The sequence below is a fragment of the Salvelinus alpinus genome, chromosome 28 (genome assembly GCF_045679555.1).
Source record: "Salvelinus alpinus chromosome 28, SLU_Salpinus.1, whole genome shotgun sequence".
NCBI lineage: Eukaryota > Metazoa > Chordata > Actinopteri > Salmoniformes > Salmonidae > Salvelinus > Salvelinus alpinus.
Window position 1 is genome coordinate 34,199,370 of NC_092113.1, and position 7,690 is coordinate 34,207,059.

Consider the following 7,690-nt stretch of genomic DNA (forward strand, 5'->3'; position numbering starts at 1 on the left):
GAAAAATGGCTGTGTTTTTCTGTGACTAGGTGCTGACCTAACATAATCGTTTGTGGTGCTTTCGCTGTAAATCCTTTTTGAAATCGAACACTGTGGTGGGATTAACAACAAGATTACCATTTAAAATTATATAAGATACTTGTATGTTTGAGGAATTTTAATTATGAGATTTCTGTTGTTTGAATTTAGCGTCCTGCACTTTCACTGGCTGTTGTCATATCGATCCCGTTAACGGGATTGCAGCCCTAAGAAGTGTTAATATAACTGTGGGTTAGTGTGGGGTTTCAGTGAATTTATGTGGCGTAGGAAAATTCGCAGCAACAAAAGTGATAAAATTAAGATCCTGTATCTGTATGTATGAAAATACCCTCAAATAAAAGGTGACATTCTGTATTGTTGCCTAATATTAAATATTTGATCTCAAATCCAAAATGCTGCAGAATAGAGACAAATGTAAAACATGTAGCTTCTTTGTCCAAATAAATGAGAGAACCAGACTGAGACCATTGTTCAGAAATGCAAGTTTTTATTTAGGCCTTAATGTTCATCTGTAAAATTCATTACAATTTCATTAAGGTATGTGATGGCCTAATGTTGTACATTATGGCTGGTTTACTGGTAAATTATGTTCTACATTATGGCTGGCTTACTGGTAACTGTAAGTGTAGTAGAAGGTTCCACTACTCAGACCGCAGGTTATGCTGTGACTGCCAGACTGGAGCTTAGTGGTGCAGGTTCCCAGGTGGTCATCGAAGTTGAGGTCCTTGTCCCAGATCTCAAACTTCAGGGAAGCACTGGAAGGCACATTCAGAAAGTTGAATACGGCACTCCAGGATGGGTTTTGAGTATCCTTGTGCCAGTCTGTCATGCCACCGGATTCGCCACCACACCAAACCTTGACGTAGGGGTCAGGGTAATTACCAGCAGGGTCCCCTCGAAGGCCGTTGGCATGAAGGCCGGACACCCTGACATTTGCACCATGGACGCCAACCAGCATATAGAGAAACAGCAGTCCCAGAGAGAGGGAGGCCATGGCTTTCAACAGGGGAAAGAACACTAGGAGAGGGAAAAAATAGAAGGCAGGGTTTCAAAGACATTTGCATGTTAACAGGATGACAAAATATAGCCTAGTCAAGCCACACGTGAGTCGGAAAGAACCTGAGTCAAAAACACTAACAGTCTTCAGAGAAGAGGAGATACAACACTAACAGTCTTCAGAGAAGAGGAGATACAACACTAACAGTCTTCACAGAGAAGAGGAGATACAACACTAACAGTCTTCAGGGAAGAGGAGATACAACACTAACAGTCTTCAGAGAAGAGGAGATACAACACTAACAGTCTTCAGAGAGAAGAGGAGATACAACACTAACAGTCTTCAGAGAAGAGGAGATACAACACTAACAGTCTTCAGAGAGAAGTGGAGATACAACACTAACAGTCTTCAGAGAAGAGGAGATACAACACTAACAGTCTTCAGAGAGAAGAGGAGATACAACACTAACAGTCTTCACAGAGAAGAGGAGATACAACACTAACAGTCTTCACAGAGAAGAGGAGATACAACACTAACAGTCTTCAGAGAAGAGGAGATACAACACTAACAGTCTTCACAGAGAAGAGGAGATACAACACTAACAGTCTTCACAGAGAAGAGGAGATACAACACTAACAGTCTTCAGAGAAGAGGAGATACAACACTAACAGTCTTCACAGAGAAGAGGAGATACAGCACTAACAGTCATCAGAGAAGAGGAGATACAACACTAACAGCCTTCACAGAGAAGAGGAGATACAACACTAACAGCCTTCACAGAGAAGAGGAGATACAACATTAACAGTCTTCACAGAGAAGAGGAGATACAACACTAACAGTCTTCAGGGAAGAGGAGATACAACACTAACAGTCTTCAGGGAAGAGGATATACAACACTAACAGTCTTCACAGAGAAGAAGAGATACAACACTAACAGTCTTCACAGAGAAGAGGAGAAGAGGAAATACAACACTAACAGTCTTCACAGAGAAGAGGAGATACAACACTAACAGTCTTCACAGAGAAGAGGAGATACAACACTAACAGTCTTCAGAGAAGAGTAGATACAACACTAACAGTCTTCACAGAGAAGAGGAGATACAACACTAACAGTCTTCAGAGAAGAGGAGATGCAACACTAACAGTCTTCACAGAGAAGAGGAGATACAACACTAACAGTCTTCAGAGAAGAGGAGATACAACACTAACAGTCTTCACAGAGAAGAGGAGATACAACACTAACAGTCTTCAGAGAAGAGGAGATACAACACTAACAGTCTGCAGAGAAGAGGAGATACAACACTAACAGTCTTCACAGAGAAGAGTAGATACAACACTAACAGTCTGCAGAGAAGAGGAGATACAACACTAACAGTCTTCACAGAGAAGAGGAGATACAACACTAACAGTCTTCAGAGAAGAGGAGATACAACACTAACAGTCTTCAGAGAAGAGGAGATACAACACTAACAGTCTTCACAGAGAAGAGGAGATACAACACTAACAGCCTTCACAGAGAAGAGGAGATACAACACTAACAGTCTTCACAGAGAAGAGGAGATACAACACTAACAGCCTTCACAGAGAAGAGGAGATACAACACTAACAGTCTTCAGAGAGAATGAAAAAAATACAAATTATTTCCAAAAAAGTGAGGAAGGACAAACATTGTTAATTGTCAAGGAAATAATTTTGTTAGTGGTACAATATGCAGAATGCTATGCTGTACATGTGTTACAGGACTCATATAAACGATATAAAGATGAGACCGGAGTAGATCTTACCTGTGCTAAGTAGAGTCTGTAGACGATGCTCTGTATCTCAGGGGAACCAAGCACTGATGTTTTTTCCTGTGCCCATTCGCTGTTTATAAATACTTCATCGGGCTTCTCCAATTCACCCCCAACATACAGTATGCCCCCAGTGCACCCATACAGGTGGTCTGTTCTCAGGGATTCCTCAACCAATGAGAGCACATGGAGGCAGAAACACCTACAGTACAGGTGTTCAATTTTAACCTTTAATGCTGATTATATGATGGCCAGACTTTTAACCAATAAGGCAATACCAAGTCGCATATTTTGTCGAACAGAACTTGGCATCATCTCAGGGTTGTTGGCATCATCTCACTTACCACCTGCCCTTGAGTCACTAAACCCCCAACCTGCTCCAAGCGCTGCTCTGCGCCACGTGCAGCACAGGGTCAGCCACAGAGCAGCACCTGTGGAGCAGGTTAAGGGTTAAGTGGTCTCCTCAAGGCCCCACTGAGTTGGTGGCACCTGTTTTCAACAAACATCATCACTGTATAATGTTTATATAAACTTCTATTCTGTTGTGTATTCGACAATGAACAAAAAAACAAACGCAACCTGTAAAGTGTTGGTCAAATGTTTCATTTGGTGAAATAAAATATCCCAGAAATGTTCCATATGCTTATTTCTCTCAAATTTTATTCACAAATTTGTTTACATCCCTGTTAGTGAGCATTTCTCCTTTGCCAAGACAATCCATCCACCTGACAGGTGTGGCATATTAAACAGCATGATCATTACACAGGTGCACCTTGTGCTGTGGACATTAAAATGCCACTCTAAATGTGCAGTTTTGTCACACAGCTCAATGCCACAGATATTTTGAGGGAGCATGCAATTGGCACGCTGACTGCAGGAATGTCCACCAGTGCAGTTGCCAGAGAATTTAATGTTCATTTCTCTACCATATGCTGCCTCCAATGCAGTTTTAGAGAATTTGACAGTACCTCCAACTGGCCTCACAACCACAGACCACGTGTACATTTTCTGGCAACAGCTCTGGTGGACGTTCCTGCAGTCAGCATGCCAATTGCACACCCCCTCAAAACTTGAGACATCTCTGGCATTGTGTTGTGTGACAAAACTGCACATTCGTTTTTAGAGGGGCCTTTTTTCCAACAGTTTTGAAGGAGTTCCAACATGCTGAGCACTCGTTGGCTGCTTTTTCTTCACTCTGCGGTCCAACTCATCCCAAACCATCTCAATTAAATTGAGGTCGAACAAGGCGCACCTGTGTAATGATCATGCATTTTAATTAGCTTCTTCATATGCCATACTTGTCAGGTGGATGTATTATCTTGGCAAAGGAGAAATGCTCACTGACAGAGATGTAAACAAATTTGTGCCCAAAATTTGAGAGAAATGTGCTTTTGTGCATATGGAGAATTTCTGTAATCTTATATTTAAGCTTGAAACATGGGACTAACATTTTACATGTTGCGTTTATATTTCTGTTCAGTGTATAAATAAAAAATAATATATGAAATATCCCTCTCCTCCAACAGACACATCTCAACATAAACATCAGGCCTTCATGAAATTGCTGCAAAGAAACCACTACTAAAGGACACCAATAATAAGAAGAGACTTGCTTGGGCCAAGAAACACGAGCAATGAACATTAGAATGGTGTAAATCTGTTCTTTGGTCTGATGAGTCCAAATTTGAGATTTTTGGTTCCAACCGCCATGTCTTTGTGAGACGCAGAGTAAGTGAACGGATGATCTCCGCCAGTGTGGTTCCCGCCATGAAGCATGGAGGAGGAGGTGTGATGATGAGGGGGTGCTTTGCTGGTGACACTGTCTGTGATTTATTTAGAATTTAACCAGCATGGCTACCACAGCATTCTGCAGCGATACGCCATCCCATCTGGTTTGTGCTTAGTGGGACTATCATTTGTTGTTCAACAGGACAATGACCCAACAAACCTCCAGGCTGTGTAAGGGCTATTTGACCAAGGAGAGTGATGGAGTGCTGCATCAGATGACCTGGCCTCCACAATCACCCGACCTCAACTCAATTGAGATGGTTTGGGATGAGTTGGACAGCAGAGTGAAGGAAAAGCAGCCAACTAGTGCTCAGCGTGTTGGAACTCCTTCAAAACTGTTGGAAAAGCATTCCAGGTGAAGCTGGTTGAGAGAATGCCAAGAGTGTGCAAAGCTGTCATCAAGGCAAAGGGTTGCTACTTTGAAGAATCTCAAATCTAAAATATATTTTGTAGAAAATAGTAAAAATAAAGAAAAACCCTTGAATTAGTAGGTGTGTCCAGACTTTTGATTGGTACTGTACATAGTGAGTCACCCAGTCCATATCTCCCAGCCCTAAGCAGAAGGCACCTGTTTTCGACAAATATCATAATTTATCATCAATTTATACATTAACATCTATTCCATACTTCAGTTTTTCATTAAAAAAATGTCCATTATTTTTTACATACAAGACTATGTATGTCTGTATTTGCAAATAACCTGAATAGTAATATTATTTATGATATACATTTTTTTTTTATAATATATGAAATATCCCTCTCCTTCTGCTTTTTAGATACATCCTTCCTTTCCTGTCTTTGTACCCCTGCATGTTTTACTTGTCAAATGTTTGCCTTTGCATGTCAGAAAGCAGCCAAAGGCTTTGTCTGCTAAACTTGAATCCAAGCTACATTTATTTTCCATCATCCCCAGGTGACGATCATCATCTACCTGTCAGTGGTGGGCTCTCTGCTACTCTACATGTTGTTCCTGCTGCTGGTTGAACCTCTCATCCGTAAACATGACCCCTACATCCAACCCCTTCACAATGAGGACGACTCTGAGGTATATAAACAGATATACACACCACACAGACTCAAACTCATCTTACCCATCAATTAAGTTTCTAGTTGCTTTCAAGGTGCATTTTGTTTCTTGTACCCCTCTTACTGGGATTAGTAGATATGTGGTTGTCCCACCTAGCTATCTTAAGATGAATGCACTAACTGTATGTCACTCTGGATAAGAACGTCTGCTAAATGATTAAAATGTAACCTCAGCAAAAAAAGAAACGTCCCTTTTTCAGGACCCTGTCTTTCAAAGATAATTTGTAAAAATCCAAATAACTTCACAGATCTTCATTATAAAGGGTTTAAACACTGTTTCCCATGCTTGTTCAATGAACTGTAAACAATTAATGAACATGCACCAGTGGAACAGTCGTTAAGACACTAACAGCTTACAGACGGTAGGCAATTAAGGTCACAGTTATGAAAACCTAGGACAATAAAGAGGCCTTTCTACTGACTCTGAAAAACACCAAAAGAAAGATGACCAGGGTCCCTGCTCATCTGCGTCAACGGGCCTTAGGCATGCTGCAAGAAGATATGAGGACTGCAGATGTGGCCAAGGCAATAAATTGCAATGTTTGTATTGTGAGACGCCTAAGACAGTGCTACAGGGAGACAGGACGGACAGCTGATTGTCCTCGTAGTGGCACACCACGTGTAACAACACCTGCACAGGATCGGTACATCCGAACATCACACTTGCGGGACAGGTACAGGATGGCAACAACATCTGCCCGAGTTACACCAGGAATGCAAAATCCCTCCATCAGTGCTCATGTAACAGGGTTATATTGGTGATTCCCCTTGCCACTTTATTGTTAAGCCAATGGGTTTTTGGTTTTAGTTTTGTCTTGCCTTCACCTACTCAACATGGCATCTTATTGGCTGGTTTGCGTAGCTTGCTTACGAGGGAGGATGTTTCAGTTAGAATCGTCCCAGTGAACAAGCACCAAACCAGCGGTAAGTTGTTGGTCGCAAAGCACTCTACGTCAAAAGTGATTTTTATACTCCCAAAGTGATGATTTAAATGTACAATTTATATCAATTTGTTTGTAAATGTTATTCGAACATCACACGTAAGATGCAGCGTTTTTTGGTGAATATTTGTTGTGCATTTTGTTGTAGAGAATTCCCGCTAATATTATTTAGCAACTTACTGTGTCTGGTGGGGGGGTTTGTATATTTTTGTACAGTGCGTGAGTGCAGAGTTGGATGGTGAGCCGTGCATTGCATGACGTGCAATTTTTTGCTGTTTCTATCAGAATAAAGCTCCATGACTGGTGCTACAAGTTGGAGTTTGTGTCGATGATTGATTGTACACAACGCAAGAAGAGTACTGTTACACTCAGACTGTCCGCAATAGGCTGAGAGAGGCTGAACTGAGGGCTTGTAGGCCTGTTGTAAGGCAGGTCCTCACCAGACATCACCGGCAACAACGTCGCCTATGGGCACAAACCTACCGTCGCTGGACAGACAGGACTGGCAAAAAGTGCTCTTCACTGACGATTCGCGGTTTTGTCTCGCCAGGGGTGATGGTCGGATTTGCGTTTATCGTCGAAGGAATGAGCATTACACCGAGGCCTGTACTCTGGAGCGGGGTCGATTTTGAGGTGGAGAGTCGTCATGGTCTGGGGCGGTGTGTCACAGCATCATAGGACTGAGCTTGTTGTCATTGCAGGCAATCTCAACGCTGTGCGTTACAGGGAAGAAATCCTCATGGGTTACCCTTCCTGCAGGCTCATCCTGACATGACCCTCCATCTTGACAATGCCACCAGCCATACTGCTCGTTCTGTGCGTGATTTCCTGCAAGACAGGAATGTCAGTGTTCTGCCATGGCCAGCAAAGAGCCCGGATCTCAATCTCACGTCTGGGACCTGTTGGATCGGAGGGTGAGGGCTAGGGCCATTCCCCCCAGAAAGGTCTGGGAACTTGCAGGTGCTTTGGTTGAAGAGTGGGGTAACATCTCACAGCAAGAACTGGCAAATCTGGTGCAGTCCAAGAGGAGGAGATCCACTGCAGTACTT

At 42.5% G+C, this 7,690-nt stretch overlaps 1 long non-coding RNA gene across 1 annotated transcript; it reads right to left on the reverse strand.

Annotated features, from left to right (window-relative positions):
* Positions 1 to 506: 506 nt before the first annotated feature.
* On the reverse strand, positions 507 to 3,456 carry LOC139557743 (uncharacterized). Its single transcript, XR_011671457.1, has 2 exons — positions 2,821 to 3,456; positions 507 to 1,056 (listed from the first exon to the last, which is right to left on the reverse strand). It is a non-coding gene; the product is annotated as an uncharacterized lncRNA (long non-coding RNA).
* Between the last annotated feature and the right edge of the window lie 4,234 nt (positions 3,457 to 7,690).